The sequence below is a fragment of the Pocillopora verrucosa genome, chromosome 7 (assembly GCF_036669915.1).
Source record: "Pocillopora verrucosa isolate sample1 chromosome 7, ASM3666991v2, whole genome shotgun sequence".
NCBI classification, from domain to species: domain Eukaryota; kingdom Metazoa; phylum Cnidaria; class Anthozoa; order Scleractinia; family Pocilloporidae; genus Pocillopora; species Pocillopora verrucosa.
Genome location: NC_089318.1, coordinates 311,057 through 327,179, shown reverse-complemented (window position 1 = coordinate 327,179; position 16,123 = coordinate 311,057). Strand labels below are relative to the sequence as shown.

General features: G+C 37.1%; 1 pseudogene; it reads right to left on the bottom strand.

Moving 5' to 3' along the window:
• Window positions 1-2,045: 2,045 nt before the first annotated feature.
• Window positions 2,046-13,582, bottom strand: LOC136282205 (MAP/microtubule affinity-regulating kinase 3-like; annotated as a pseudogene).
• Between the last annotated feature and the right edge of the window lie 2,541 nt (window positions 13,583-16,123).

Genomic DNA, 16,123 nt, shown 5'->3' with positions numbered 1-16,123 from the left:
ACACGGATGGTGTTTGCACTTTCAAAGTAAAAGCGTAACAGATGTTGGGGAAAAAACTGAAAATTTTTCATTAATAGCTGATGAAATCGTATGTGGACTAATCATAACATGTCCCAAAACATAAAAATAAACGAGTAAAACCGAGGACGATGCAGTGAGTGATGATATGGGTGAGGAGTGCACTGGAAAACGCATGTGATGGTTGAAATAATAATACGATCTGACTAAAATAAAAGTGAAAAAATAACTAGCGGTGAAGAAACACAAAACAACGTGTACTCGGAAGGTTTTGAGACCCCAACAGTGCGTGTTACATGATCATGAGCTTAATCACACATTAGTTACCAATCCCTCTCCAAGTGGTTATACCATGACAATTATTAAAATAATTAGTCCACATCAGTTTTGATTAAGTCAGCTATTAATTAATCTACTGTTATATTACTCCGTCTGCGCATCACCAAAGCCAACCGTTAGTAGATTAGACACCGCGCCAAAATTAGACTGGGCAACAAATGATTAATTAAGTGTTATCACAGTAAAAAGACCACACCACTTCGGGAAAAATAAACACAATGCACAGAAGTCACGGCTATGAAACATTCCTTAAAAATTTCTAGCATCGCCAGCTCGCGTGAAAGATTTTGTCCGCGAGGGGTCTGAAGCTGAGCTTTCCAAGCTGCACTGTTCCATCCAGAATCCAACCCAGAGAAGGTACCACATGACGTCACTTCCGGCGAACCGAACGCAGCATAGCGGCAAAAGCGACTTACCGTTCCCTTTGTATGAGGATTTCGCCTCGAGATGGAATCAGCTTTATGAGGCAGATTTTCAAACAAGTTTTTTTTTTTGCAACGTCATGCGGCAATGGCCTTCTCCGAGCTCCAAGCTTTACCGCTATTTACGTTTAAAGCATTTAACTATGGCAGTAGGAAGTTGCCAAATATGTTATTTACCACTTAATCTTCGATAAAGTCATGACTAGGATATTATTGTAAAACAATTTTTATCTAAATGCATTGATTTATACCTGTTTCTATAAAAACAAATCCTCGTTAACGTTACGCATTTTTAAAACAAACAAACGTCAAGATTACAGTGACCAGCTTCAGCTGTCACAAAAAATCCCAAGACAGATTAACTATCACGTTATTATAACACATGACAACGGCTACAAACCAAGACCCTTGATTGAACTGCAGATAGACTCAGTCAAACGTATTCGAAAAAACGAGTTTTTAAATCTCAGTTTTTATACATTTAAAGAAGCAATCATAAAACTGAATATTGCTCGTTTACTTACCCCCGAAAATCTCATCAATTACATCAAACGTTAAATTATGGCTTAATTTTTTTAACTGAGCCTGTATTACAAGCACGGCAAAATATAATAAAATTAAAGAAAAAGGTTACCCCCAAAAGAGTATAACGTAGGTTTGACTCGTCAAGTTTCAAATTCTTGTCACAACAAGCGTCGTTTAAACACGGATACTTCATTCAAGTTATCTTTGAGTTTAATGGCTTTAGTTTTGGTATTACGCAGAGTCAAACTTTATTTTCTCATCCAGGTACGGAACAGTACAACCTTCTGAATTTAAATGCAGCCGAAAAGCCAAGCGAGCAAACGAAGAGACCGCAGTTAAAATGGCTATTGACATGTTCTTCTCGACCAACTAAATTGAGTTGATAATGAAACAAGACTCCCAGCCAAGGAAAAAGAAAATTCAAATACAGCTTCTGCTTGAAAGCTTTGAATGCTTCAGAAAAACTTTCCTTGTGGTCTGTTACATGTTCGTGTTCATATCGACAGAAAACACTTGCGTATGACTTGCAAAACTAATTAACGCGTAATTAAAATGTTCTTGAAGGAACGTTTACGGTTTACGTTTGCATGTACGAACGATGTGGAAATAGCGCTTATAACGTAACCCCGCAAATAACGAAAAAAATTCCCCCCATACCCCCTCCCCCCCTCTCTCTCTTTCTTTCCCCTTCCCCAAATTTAAACATTATCTTAGATGCTTCCGCCAAAATGGACTCCCACTTCAGGAACATCAGATCCACAGCCAGAATACGCCAAATTTTAAATCCACGAGAACAAACATTCTCCATCGCTTGAGCTAATGCTTAGTTTTCACAACCCTTTTTTCCGAATTAAACAGAATACTTAAGTTCTTCTTGGCAAACAGTGGATAACAAAGTAAGAACTTGTAAACGAAGGCCAAGAACTTTCAAGTGGCAAAATTGTAAACACGATGACAAGCGTTCTACAGGTTCCCTTCAGCTTTACATGTATTTTTAAATTCATTTCCAGTGTTTATTTTGTGTTTAATACTTTCACCACTCTGCTTATAACCTTAAGCTGAGCAAGAATTGTTCAATTTAAGACAATCAAGCTCTCTGCACATCCCAACCCATTATTATTTTGTTACTGGAACATCACCTTTCTACTGCTAAGGTTACTGAGTATTATAAGCACTGAGAAGTTCCACTAACCCCTGACCACTGCCTTCCATGCTCCCACGTGACATTTCTCTTGGTTCCCTTGGAGACAGGGCTTGATCCATTGGTCTATGAGAAAAATTAATCATGTCAAAAGCGTGTTGTTGCAATTGCAAAACATATTCATCCCTGAAAGAAAAAAGAGGCGCAGTTATCATTGCAAAGTGAAACCTTGTCAATAAGAATGAATTCCACTCGAGCAAAAATACAACAAACACTTCTTCCAACAAAATTATCAACTTTCATGATAAATTGTTTAAACATGCTAGTCTGTGGAACACTCAACCACTTGCATAAGAACCATTTATTTCAGCTCTATGCTGAATTGTCACTAAAACTTAAAAAAAGATATATTTGCTGTTCAACATCTAGTCTTCCTCAGGCGATTGACAGTAACTCTATACCAGAAAAACTATCTAACAGTCATTTCTTTCCAAACCCAAGTTGAACCGACACATCTTTATTAAACATTTGTCACTCATTCAACAATGCATTGTTGTTCTTACACTATTTCACACAGCATTTATTTTGTATCTAAGAATAATAAAAGACAGTAAAAGGGTTTGTAGCATTACAACTGTTGGTTTTTAAAAGAGAAAGAACACCAAACGTTTTATTTATACAAAATTGTAGATTATTGACAACACAAAGAAGCAAGAAGCCTACAACATTAAAACTTTTACTGCATTTAAAGTTTTTATCTTAAATTGTTCCTTTTACTTTAACAGTATACTAATGAAGAGTTTAAGTTTTAAATACTGTATATAAAGAAGGTTCAGCAGCAGATGGAAAATTCTCACAAAGTATAGATTAACAGATTCAAAGAATTAACCAATTTTACACAAGTTTGACAAGTTATAAACTGACCGTTGTCCTTGGGGACCGGGCCTTGAGGTCATTGTGGGGTCCAACTGTCGACTGAGTATTGTAAGAAGCCAAACAGGGTTAAATTGAATACTCTGCCAATGAGCATCATCAGGGGCCAAAGTACAAATTTTTACTTTATGGTTAAAACTGCACATTTATTCCAGAATATCAATTAAATCTGGTTTGAAATCAGCATGCTAGTTAGACAGCTGCCTGCTTCAAAGTCAGACATCATGAAGGTTTCAAGACAACACTGCCTCCAAGATTTATCATGTGCAAATGCCTCTCAAAACATACTTTGTTCTACATAAAGTAAGTGCAGTACATTTTGTGGTTTCATAGAGGTATATTATGGTTGTTTAATGAATTAATGTTTCCTACAAGCTCAAAGATGGTTAAAACACTTGATGTGCAAAAAAATGCATAAAACTTCAACAATAGTTCCATTTAGAAAACATTTGCATGATGCTTAGTGCATCAAGAGGGACCTGACAAAAACTAGCTAGATCTCTTCATTACCCTGACCTTTCCGTTTCACATTGCTGTAACAGTGAGAATTTGTAATACAGCTTGCAATTAAAAATTAAAGACCTTGCTTTAAAAAAAAAAAACCAAAATTGTGTTTTTCTTTGTATGGAAATAGAGGTATGCGCATTCCTAATAAGCTTCTTTCATTTGCAATTTTTTGCAAGGTATTTCTAACCTTCTCCAAGTTGTACTTTCACCTGGACCATCTTTATTCACTAACCTCTTACTAAATCTTGATGTAAGCTTGGTAAGAAAGCCTTGCCTTGCCCCAGGGCTGTTAGGGTCAATGGATCTGTCAGGTCCATTCTGAGTGCGAGGTCGTGTCTGACCACCATGGAACGTGCTACGTGCTGTCACATTTCTAGGTCCTAACCGTGATGGTGGGGGTTGTATGTCTGAGTTAGTGTTGGGATTTGTTCTCCTGCAGGAGAAAGAAAAAGTGGTCAATGCCACATTGTACCACCCACTGAAACATTGAATATTCAAGATTCGACTCCAAAGATTAAGCAATTTTTTTGCGCACAGATGCAGTATTTCATGCAAGGTACTAAAGTTGATGAAGAAATGGGTGAAGATTTAAGATGCACCACAATGTGAGAGGACCAAGGTACAAGGAATACAAAGAACAACAGTTGAAAATGTACAGGCTGATATTGATTTTACTCTAATTTTCTTGTGGGGGGGAGGGGTCTCCCAGCAGCAAATATGAAATGTGTTGAAAGAGCGCAGAGCCTGTGTGAGCATTTGGTTGCGTTGATTAAATGTTGTGTTTCAAAGAGCTAGTTTACTGTTGTAATAGGATGTCCACATTTGTTTTTGCCCAGCTAAATACAACACAGACTTGACAAATATGCAGGTTTGTCTGGTTATTGTAAACTGATATCTGCTGACTCACCCAGCTCTATGTCTATTTTCCTGATGTATAGCAACTGGTGGAAGAGATCTACGTGTGGGTGAAAGCCTGTTACCCAGATCGGGTGGGGGCTGCTTAGACATAGGCCTGCCAGAAGCCACACTGCTGCCACTAGGGCCTGGCTCTGTCATGCTAAGAAAAGGAAGAGAGATGAACAGGTGAGATACACTGTTCTTTTGAAGAGCTTACTAGCAGTTACATGTAAATTACTATGATTGTCAGTAGAGTGAAGCGCAGAAAAGTTTGGTGATGAGGTTTTGACCATAAAATAACAGTGTTATCATGGCCAACCCTCCTTATTTCCCATAGCAGAGTGTGGCCAATTGTCAAACATAAAAGCTTGCCAAAAGAGGTCAAATGACACATTGCTACTACAAACAAAGCAAGTTGCCTGTGGCAACAAGATGCTTTTTATGTCAAACAGTGATCACCAAACTTTGGTCATGCCTCACTCAACTGAAAATTGTAGTAACCTAAGCAAGCAAGAGAGAGCTGGCTACTAGAGCTGCAGATCGGAAGTTGGGAGAAGAAAGATGCTAATGTAAAAGTTCCAGAGAGAGGTGGTTGCAATAGTTCAAACATATGTTGTGATGTACTTCTAAGTTGACTGCAGTGACTAGATTCTCAAACTAGCAGTTATATATGTATGCTTGGAGTGTGTTTTCTTTATTGTTTGGACTTGCCTACTTTGAAAACATCAAATCTCTTTTTCTTCACATTGTTTTAACACCCTTTAACTTTCAGAAGTGATTAACCTGTAACTTCTCCCTACAAAATCCATATATCATCTGGCAAACAGGAAATGAGCATACCTAAACTTATCAGTTTAAATTCGTTTTCTTATTCTAACACCAGATTCTTGTAACTAATTTTCAATGAAATGTGTACCAGCTGGAGGGGAGAATTAACAATCAGATCTTTGGAGTTTAAGGTTTAAATACAGTTTTCAATTTGATTGGATTTGGGATATATTGTCACTGTACAATGTTTTTGCATGAGCATGTTACACACCTTTCTCCCTTTCCATTGGTCTGACTTGATGGTGTTTGCGAGGTGCTGTTCCTGTCTTCTGCCCTTTTCTCTCCATAAACATAAGTGTTGCGTCTGATGATGCTTCCTGGCATACTTTGTTGCTGAGAGAATAATTAACAAGTTTTTTTCAGTACATAAGTAAATATAAACCATGTCTGACTTAGTGGAATGCAAAGAAAAATTACTTTAGTTGTCTTTCTCAAATTGAGTATGCAAGTATGTAATCTATGCAGTCAAAGATGTTAATTAAGCAACTAAATCAAAATCATATTTCCACTACATAAAACTACCAAAGTGTATTTGAAGGAAATACAAGATATTTTTATTTGCAAAAGAAAGTAATAAAACCAGTATGTAGATTTTTAATAATAACTTGTGTTTAATAATTCTCTTAACTCTTGGATATGATTAGAGACCTGGTTGCAATGTGTATGTAAACTAAGCTAAATGCTAATTTGTCCAAAGATGCTTACCCTTTGGGTTTTTCCTCTTCTGTTTCGATCTGCAGCTCGCTCAGGTATTTCAGCCTTGTTTGGGTTTGATGCTCTTCCAATAGAATTGGGTACACGTTCATCATTAGGGATAGCATTCTTTATTACACCACTTCTCTCTCTTTCCCCTCTTCCCATTGGTTTTCCTTGGCTGGACACTGTTCCACCTGTTTCAGTTGCCGCTCTGTTGGGAATGTTCTGCTTGTTACTAATGGATCAATAGAGGTTGTTAAGCCCCAAATATAACTCTAATTAACCTTTATCAAACTGTCAACCAATCATACAGATTCCATAATGCACAAGGCAACTGCGATAGACACCCATATTTTGTCTACAACATTACTGTAGTTAAATAATAGGCCCATTATCATCCTCCCCACAGCAAACAATGGGATCCAATTTCACTCAGTCAGAAAGAGGAGATATCACACCACTCCAGAATGCCCCAATCAAAAAACAAACTATTCACATACTGTGCATGGCTGCTTTGGTGAACAAAAGCCTTCATTAAATAAACAATTTTAGAACTCCTACAAAACTTCATGAAAGAATCTTTGGAAAATCTTTGTTACCAAAAGGAAGCCCTTTCCCAAGTGATAAAAAAATTGCTTAGAGTGAAAAAGTGCAAGGTTATTGAATGTTAGCATCAACACAAAATTGTAAAGCAAAAAGATGGAGAAGGCTTCAAAACCAAAGCTAAAAATAAAAGGAACACAAAACAAAACTTAACAAGAAACAAATAAAAATAACAATGATAGGTTAGTAAAAAAATAAACAGAGTGCAACCGAGTCATGCTTGCCTGCTAACAGTGTGGCCTGTGCTATGAGGAACACGACCCTCAGTATACCTTCTAGGTAACTCCCTATCTCCTCTCTCACGTCGTGCACTTGCACGACTTGGCCGAATGGGTGCAGGAACACCAGATGGCGTTGATGTACTTGGTCTTGGGGCACTGGTGTTTTCCATAAGTGGGTCACTGGACCCATTCAACTGCAGAGAAAAAATTTTTTCTTTTTCTTAGTTACATCAGAGACAACGAGGGATTTTAAAGAGTTTTAATGATGATTTTGGACAAAGTCTACGTACACTTGTGCCTTTACATGATATTTATTGTTTAAAAAGAGGCCCAACCAAATATATGAGGGTAAATACATGTGTTTGAAAACAAACAGGAAACAAGAGAGAGTACCCAAGAGGCCTCCAAAATTTTTGCCAACAAAGCTACACAAAGCAAAGGGCATGTGCTACATTCTACTGACCTTCAATGCTGGCTTAACTTGATATTTTCTGAGAAATGTCACTGCCCTATTAACCCTTTAATCCCTGAGAGTGACTGGCATTTCATTTTCCGTTCAATATCACCCATGAATCAAACATTAAGTCATGACAGTAAAGGAAATGATAATCAACTGAAAAACCTCTTGATTGTTAAACAAATTCTCCTTGCCAGCACTTAAAGAATTGTATAGAGAACAACATGGAGAATATGCATAATGATGTTACGGTGTAAAAAGTTAAGCAGATTCACCAAGTAGCCTTGCAGGTGAGCTCCAATTTTAGCAATTGTAGAAAAAATGCCAGAAAAAATCAGGCTTAATGTTTGGGCAATTTTTTTTAGCATATTGAAAGGCGAAGTTCAGTTACTTACTGTTAACTTTTGTCTCTTCTCATCCAAGAGAAGGTAGGTAGCCATGACTTCATCATATCTGTTATTTGTCAAAGCCTCTCCAATCTCATCCCTTGAAAATCCCATTTGCAGCATAATTTCTACAAAGGGTTAGAAATAAATTAAATTCTAAATATTTTTAAATGCTTTTTTTACTAAAATTTAAATTTAAAAGAGTGTTTTGTAAAAAATCTTTAAAGAACTTTAAATGTAGATAAAAAAAAACACACAGATGCACCATGCACTTTCAGAGAATCTTTACCTATTCTTCTCTCATCTTTAAAATCAGGCGTGGGTTCACTATAAGGTTTGAGTTCTTGATTGTCATATCCTAAATTCATCCACTTGTCTGACATAATTTGCTATAAAAAAAATTTACATGTATGTCCATTAAAACTTAGCACAACTTACCATACAACAAGCCACTAAATAATTGTGTGCCTAAACTATCAACCTCAAATTGTGGTACACTGAGCTGAGCTAAAAAAAATAACTTAATGTGAGTCAAGACTGTAGACCCTCCACTCTTGATGTTATAAATCCGTGAAAAGCTCATAAGTTTCCTAATTCTGTGACCCTTTCATCATTACAAAGATATTACTTTTTTTAAACTTATGAAATAAACAAATACTCACCTCTAGTCGGGATCGTTTCATTGGATTTAGCACTAAAAATCTCTTTAATAGATTCTCGCAATCTATATTTGTAAAACAAAAAAAATACAGAGAGCTGATTAAGAAAGAAAGTTTGAGTCCAATTTAAATTAAAAGTATTTAATGTAAAAAATTCTTAAAAAGAATGCTTTGCATCTGCTGACTTACCTGTAGACATATAAAAAGGTATTCTATATTTTCCTCGAAGGACTCTTTCTCTTAATTCCTGCAAAGAAAAATGAAGAATTGATTAAGGACACAATATTCCATTACATTTAGTGAAATTGGTGTTGACAGTTAGAGCTGGTCTAGACCATATGTATGTTGCTTCCATGTAACACTATCCATACCAACCACAGAACCTACTTCTTCCACAGTTACTGACAAAAATCCAGTAAAAGTTTTTCCTCAAATTAAAATGGTTAAAATGCATAAAACCATCCAGAAACTTATGACAAATGTATTCTTACTTTTAAATTTTGGCCATCAAATGGAAGAGATCCACTGACAAGAGTGTACAAAATTACACCTAAACTCCAGACATCTACTTCTGGTCCATCATACTTCTTGCCTTGGAACAGTTCTGGTGCCGCATAAGGGGGACTCCCACAAAAAGTATCCAGTTTATTTCCGGGAGTGAATTCATTACTAAAACCAAAATCTGCTATCTTTATGTTCATATCTGCGTTCTAACAGTAAGTTCTCAGCCTAAATGTAAAGAATCAATAAACAAATTAAATTCATCCCACAAAAAGAAAGGTTTTCTCTCATTGATCCCTTTAAATGATATGTTCAGTAACTTGCTCTCCCCTTATTCACAGGTATTAACAATCAGGGAAATGTTAGAATTTGATCACAACAAGACATTAATTATATACAAAAAAACCTCTTTAAAGGTGTTATTCTTGTAGGAAAAAACACAAGGCTTTTGCATTTACAAGTACAAACAGCTGAAGATAACACATTACCTTGAGATCTCTATGAATCACATGTTTTTGATGGCAGTACTGGACAGCAGATACAATCTAAAAATATGATGGAAAAAAAATCAATACTTCTTTCACATGGCAGCAAACAGATTTGCCAAACAATTTTGTTTTCCAGATCTGGATTTTTTTAAACAACAAAATGCACCCTACACCTGTTCACACAAATTACAAACCCCACTCATTACTTCTGCTTACAAGTAGAAACGAAATGCATGGTATCAAGAGACTATCACTTTCATTTCTTCACAAATATTAGACAATCACCTGTCTAAATTTGGCTCTGGCCTCCTTCTCTTTCATTCTGCCATGTGCAACAAGGTAGTCAAAAACTTCACCTTCACAATTAGAAACAAATAATATTTTAAGTTTCATCCTTCTTTCTGATATAAATTACAAACAGACAGTTAGTTATAGTTTGATTACAGTAATGATGAGGGGAAAATCCCTGGAAAGGGATTTTCATTGAAAGCAACCAATACAACTTCATGATGGGAGCAGTTTTTTGGGTATGAAACAAGTTTGCATTCCTTGTGAAGAGAATCATGAATACATGCAGAGATGTCGCCAAAGACAGTTTCTACAGCAACATGCTACAATCATAATCTTTCTGTTTACACTGTTATTTAAACACATCACCCATACCTCCACTGCATACTCCATTACAAGGTACAGGGTTTTGTCTGTTTCTATAACCTCATACAACTTCACTGTGTGGTAATGATAAAAGAAGAAATTTATTATTAACAGGCAAAAACAGGACACGAAGAGAGATCAAGAAATAACACACCCAGAATAAATGAAATCAAACATCTTTACCAATGTTGGGATGATCAAGAAACTTCATAATCCTGACTTCTCGAAACAACTGTAAAAAGATCATCAAATAAGTACTGATATGATTTTAAAATATTAACAGAGTTATATGTGTTCCAAAATGACTAATAAATCAATCGCTTAGTTGAACAGTGAAGTGGGTAGTCACATAAGAGCCAAAGTTGTAATAAACATATACACATCTTCACCTAGATGTGCATGTATATTCAAAAGGAAATATACACACAAAAGTGGCTTTAAGCTGGATACGACAATGGAGGGATAGCATGATATTTATACTGTTTCATACAGAAAACACATCAATATACAAGCACTTCAAATTGGAACAATCTCCTTGTTTCCTTTTTTAATATTGTAATTGTTCACAGCAATGAAAATCCTTCAAACACAGCTTACCCATCAACAAAATAATTATTCTCTGTGTGAATTACTGCGTACAGTGTACATGTAGGACACTTGTTAAATTTACTACCATACCAATGAAATATTTCCAATTCAAAATAATGCAAGTGGCACATTGCATTAACTAGTAGTTATCTCTTCACTGTCATTAAGGCAATACTGTAAATCATCAGCACATTAAGTTATTGCTTCAGGGGGGAAAAAAAAAAACTTTTCAACAACATCTTGCTGCAGATTAGGCCCTTTTCCCTGAATGTGCTTGTCTTATATCTGATATAGAAAGCAATACCTGATGCTGTAGTTGAGAAAAACAATTATTACACCCACAAAATGTGCAACTAACATAATATTATTATTAAAGCAGAAGAATTTTCAGCTAAAAAAAAAAAAAGCTTCACAGATTCCAATAACTGAATCAAAATTTCTTCAAATGAGTCCATCATAGGAAAATAACTACCACACATGTGCAAAAAAAATCAAATATTTATAAAATATTATCATTGCTTGAAGAAGAAAAATCCTCTTTAATCAATATTCTCAGAGTCATAGTTGGAAAAAAAACCCTCCCTCACAGACATGGCAGCCAAGAGGATGAATTTGACTAGCAACCAAATTATCCACATGACTCTATGTGTGATTTTTAACCCCATTGTAGTCACATGTTTTGATAAACAGAGGGGGCAGATGTCCACAAACTTGTTCACTGATGAGAAGACTGTATCAGATGGTATGATAACTTGAGAGCAAGGTTATGTAACCAAACCAATGCTACATTTGTCCAGAAATTCTAGCACAAGATCACTTATGGCAGAGAGAAAATATTTCAACAATTTGGTTTCCTGAATTCACTTGTGAAAAAGGCAAGACAGTGTACACCTGTGAACTAAAGTTCAATTATACTATTATTCCTGTTTGTCTATAAAGAATATCCTAAGCTCCTGAAAGTACAAAGACATTTGAGTTGAATAAAATGGCAGTACATTGTTTCCATTTTACTACACTTAGTAGTAAAGGAAGTAGAAATATTCAGAATCATCTAAATTTGCTACTGGACCCTAAGGATTGCCGGTGAGTCAAAAATGCAAATCTAACTCGTTACTCTCTGTCGAGCTGGGGTTCAACTGCCGTGGGGGGGAAAATTCCAACACCTTTATAACATTTCAACTGTGACGTAAATAGCCCTACTAAGACGCATGCAGAGAGCTGGATTTCCATAGAGCCCCAACAAAAATCTTATATCATCGACATGTCGCTCGAAACCTTCGTCAAAATCGCTACTTGACCGCAGAGTTTGTCCCCAACACTACACACGATTGGATTTTTATCAATACAATCCCATGCACATTATAGTAGAAATTACGTCCATTAATTCGAAAATGCGCACGCGATTTGAAGTGATCCAGAAAAAGTACAAGTAAATCTGTGGCGACTTAGAACGCGTTTTTTATTCGCTGGCGGTTAAGTCGTATTAGTCAGCCTAAAAATCTTACCATCACGTTGCAATGCAAATGGACCTACCACTTTATTAATAACCACAACATGGATACGGACTGAATTTTTCAGTTTCGCATCACAACAAATCTTTGTCCAGACATAGGAAAGTATGGATCCGCCATCATTTAAGAATTTTGCCTCTACATATTCGATTTCCTTGGTGCGATATTTCCACCTGATACTAAGCGAACCTTGTCCTAATGTAACTCCATGCGAAAATTGTGTAATTAAAGTTAATCTTGTAGTAAACAACCAACGCTAACCGTCCACTTTTAGCAAACAGTTTTTCCACCAGCCATTGGTTCTTCACTTATGAAAATCATCCGATCAAAATGCAAAAAAAAAACGAAAATATGAAATAATACCCGATAGTACTCTAATATGCGAAGGTAAGCAGAGATTTCCATCAACATAACAATAATATGTTAAACGAAGACTTCGGTTTCAGAATACAGACTATTTTCCCCCCTTGACATAACCTAACGCTCGCCGAAGAATAATCGAAGATTTTCGACTTCAACAATATTCCCAGGATTCACTATAAGGTCTGGATCACAATCAGAGGATTTCTGAAGTTAAGTCCACAAATTTAAAAACTTTTCCGTCACGGAAATGTAACTTACGGGGTTTTGAAGCTCTCTTCAAACAAACCGAAGGTTTCAACAGTGTTTTCGAATACCTAATGATTAATGCGACAAGCTACAATCGAGTTGTAAACTCAAGGTAACTGACACAGGGGTGGGGGGGGGGGGGGGGGGGGGGCATTTCTGAACACAAATCATTTGGCCGTTCAAGAAGTTGGGACATACCTTCTGCAAACTGTTTCGGGTTCATTTGTGTCGTTGTCGATAATCTTGAGTGCCACCTATAGAAGGTGAAAAATAAAACTCAGTAAAAGGCAGTTTGGTGAACCGGTCTGTGTTTAATTATTTACACTATCCCTCACATCGAGCAAATTAAGAGAGCCGATCGCAACGTAAGAATCCACAACCAAATTTGCAAACTGTAAATAGAGAAGGATAACTTAATTTACCGTCTTTTCCTGTTTGTCACATGCCTTGGCGAGTTTTACTTTGGCGAAATTCCCTTACCGATGGTTTTTATCAAACGATATTTGCCTATATGGACCTTCCCTTCCGTCCGCCGCGCTCGAGGTGGATGAAGCGATTCCTAGCTCTCTAGAGCTAGAGGATGACGAAACTGTGGCCATCGGGCCACCTAAAGAGAGATCAAAATGACAGCAAATAAAGTATTATAACCTGTTCGCCCAGCTAATCAACAGGATCCAAGAACAAGGACTATAGCGAATCGATGAATTGACAATCGGACGAAAAAATTGCGACTCAATCGAGGACCTTGTCGGGAGTTGGCCCATGGACACGGTCGCTGAGGACGAAACGACATTCTAGAGAAAGTTTTTCTATTCGATTCGCTTCGAACCGCCCTCAATGATATTCTACTGAAATGACGAACGATTCCAGAAAAGCCTCATTGTATTAATTACAGGAAGACTTCAACTTGAATTCAACCAAAAAAAAAAGCCGCAAACCACGTAAGACTCGATGTCCCCGTGCTCCTGAAAACTTTGTCCCTATCTTGTTTAATAACGGGCGTCTTGACCGAAACAAAGGCCAGAATTTTCGAACTTCACCTTTGCTAGTAAAACGGACCCTTGTTCGCTCTGGGGCCACTGTGTTCCCTGGGCAAAGAGTGCTCTCAGCCCGCCCCGAAGCCGTGCCTGCCGCCTTGCCGTATTTTAATTTCCGTCTTTCACGCAATCTTTTTCCTCAAAACACCACAAAAATCAAATGTTTAGTGTCTCGGTTTTCAAACATGGAGGCCGGGAAATTGTGCAAGTGCCACGGCCTCTGCGCCACTGCACGAAGCCGCCCATGCTCTCCGTCACACGCCCCTCGGCCAAAGTTTGCTGGGCATATGAAGCTGCATTGGTTTATGATTAGGACTGGCTGGAGCAACTCAATCGGAAACGAAATAGTATGGCTTAACGGATACAGGCGGGATAATACAAAGGATATTCCTAGAAAGCGGCCTTGTTCGAAATTCCTAAAAGAAGTATTTACTCCCTTTTCCTTGAAGGAAATGGTTGATGGTCCGATCAATGATTTAATTTCGGGGGCGCTCAAGTTAAGGGTAATAATAGGCGTGGCCAGCTTTGGGCCCCCCGGACCAAAAACCCTGGGAAGAATTAAAACCCTCCCTGTCAGTCTTCGAACGGATGTAAAACTTTTGTTTAATTTGGTTTTCGGGATGTTACGTTCTACACACCTACTTTTAATTTTTGACCTTGTCCTTTTTTCAGATCCCGAAATTGAAAAAGATGCTGTTTGGCATTGGTAAACCTTGAAGGTTTTGTGAACTGTGTGTTGTTTAATCTTGATCGTTTAGGTTGTGGAATTGAATTACAGGTTAATAATTTTGAACCTTTAAAAACTTAACGAAGCACATGTCCCCACTACAACGTAATACCTGTGACCACCAAGCGAAATCCCTTTAAATAATGAGTTTCCTACTAACGGTTACTAATCACTCTGCGTTTCACGGGGTTATAATCTAGTCCTTGCGGTTATTTAAATGATCTTCTATTTCCGGTGTGGGTGTATATATGGTCTGTTTTGACTTCTTGCGGTTAGTACTGAATAGTCTCAATTAACATGAATTTTCAACAAAAGTCCTTCAGCGGATTCTTATCAGAACGAGAAGGATGAGTCCTAAGAGAACCACCAAATAATTCTCCTTAGGTTCTTGAGGTAAATGCAAAAGCATTTGAAGCTAATGTCGTTCAGTAGAGCAGTCTTATTTGTCAACTAAGTTTTTGATAATTACAGAAGAAGTACTTCTTGACCCATTCTGTAAACACACCAAAAAAGTACTTTATAAACTGATCTTACTCCCTATTAGACAATGGGAAAGCGTGGGCCGGGACTAATAGAAATTAATATTCTTTCACACATTCCGTTTCTCAGAAGCTGAAACTCCACTTTGCAAATAATTTTATAGATCAATTACGGTACTTAACTTGCAGAGACTCGAGCTGATCTGAGTAATTTAGTTTTTTGTCCGGGTGTCCAATATCAGACTACGTCGATCCTTTGTTCAAAGGTGATATAATTTAACTGAAATTGAACTCGTTTTGCTCATGATGTTTTTCTTTAACTTATTTATAATGATAATAGTTTTTAAACATTTTTAAATGGGTCATTCAGAAAAAAGATCGAAAAGTCCCACACAAAGCCAGGAGCCCATCACTTGGATGGGCTCCTGACAAAGCTTGAATTTGTAGGGAAGAAATTCAGGCTGTGCTTGATAATTTCATTTCTCCAAATCGTGTCCATAGCACTTCAGTCTCTAAGAACATTTGAATAATGAAATATTTTTATTAAATATCCTGCCTCTTATGCCGAAAGAAAAGAAGGCCATCGATTTTACCGCTCTTGTCATTGGTCAAGACCTAATGCCATCGGCTTCTGTTATCTACCTGTGGTACGTGGTGCAGCTGTTTAATTCTATCTCAGATAAAATAATCCACTGGTGGATTTCGAAGTACGTTCCTTGTGTCAACAGGTGGTTAGTCTGGTCAGTATTTCCATTCTTCTTTTCGTGCAGTGGAAGTGTCAGTGCTATTCCTACACCATTAAAGTACTCGTTGCTGTTGTTTCTTTTTAATTACATATCAAGTGCACACATGAGTCAGTAAATTCTGATTTCATTCGCGTTTAAACCAGAGTTATTT